A 579-nucleotide genomic window follows, 5' to 3' on the forward strand; every position below is an offset into this window, starting at 1 on the left:
TCTGAGGGGAAGTGAAGGGCCCATCCATGCCCTGGAATGGGCAGATCCCCGGGGTTAAGGTCCACAAGCACCAGTGCTGTCTCCCTGGAACGGGAACAGCAGCAGAGCAAGTGCTGGGCCACAGGCAACACTTCCCCTCTGCCACACTGCAGAGCTGCATTTTCACTCCCCTCCTTCCATGCCTCCCTCTCCACTAATACTTTACCTTCGAGGCAACGCAGCAGCATGGGGATCTCAGCAGCCCACATGGCCACCACAGCTCTGTGGATCCTGCTTTGGAGGTTTTGGATGAGCAGCAAGGCAGCGGCTTGGAGTTCACTGCCTGCAAAAGGGCTCCCTGCCACCACCTGAGTGAGAGCAAGGAGAAGCAGGGTCATTTCTGCAGCAAGGGCGGTGGCTTCCTCCAGGAGGGAAGCAGCCTGGCTCTGCTCTGGAGGGCACGGAGCAGCCAGCAGCTTTGCCCATGGTGCTGTAAGCCCAGGTAGAGAACAGCATCCCCAGGGGTGAGGCGGGTGCTGGCACACCCGCCCATGCTGCTTCCTCCTTGAGGCTTGTGGCACTGGTCTCTGGAGCATCTAC

At 60.1% G+C, this 579-nt stretch overlaps 1 pseudogene; it reads right to left on the reverse strand.

Annotated features, from left to right (window-relative positions):
* LOC104914790 overlaps positions 1-579 on the reverse strand; it is a 16,408-nt pseudogene that overhangs the window by 6,132 nt on the left and 9,697 nt on the right.

This window comes from Meleagris gallopavo, chromosome 1 (genome assembly GCF_000146605.3).
Source record: "Meleagris gallopavo isolate NT-WF06-2002-E0010 breed Aviagen turkey brand Nicholas breeding stock chromosome 1, Turkey_5.1, whole genome shotgun sequence".
Taxonomy (NCBI): domain Eukaryota; kingdom Metazoa; phylum Chordata; class Aves; order Galliformes; family Phasianidae; genus Meleagris; species Meleagris gallopavo.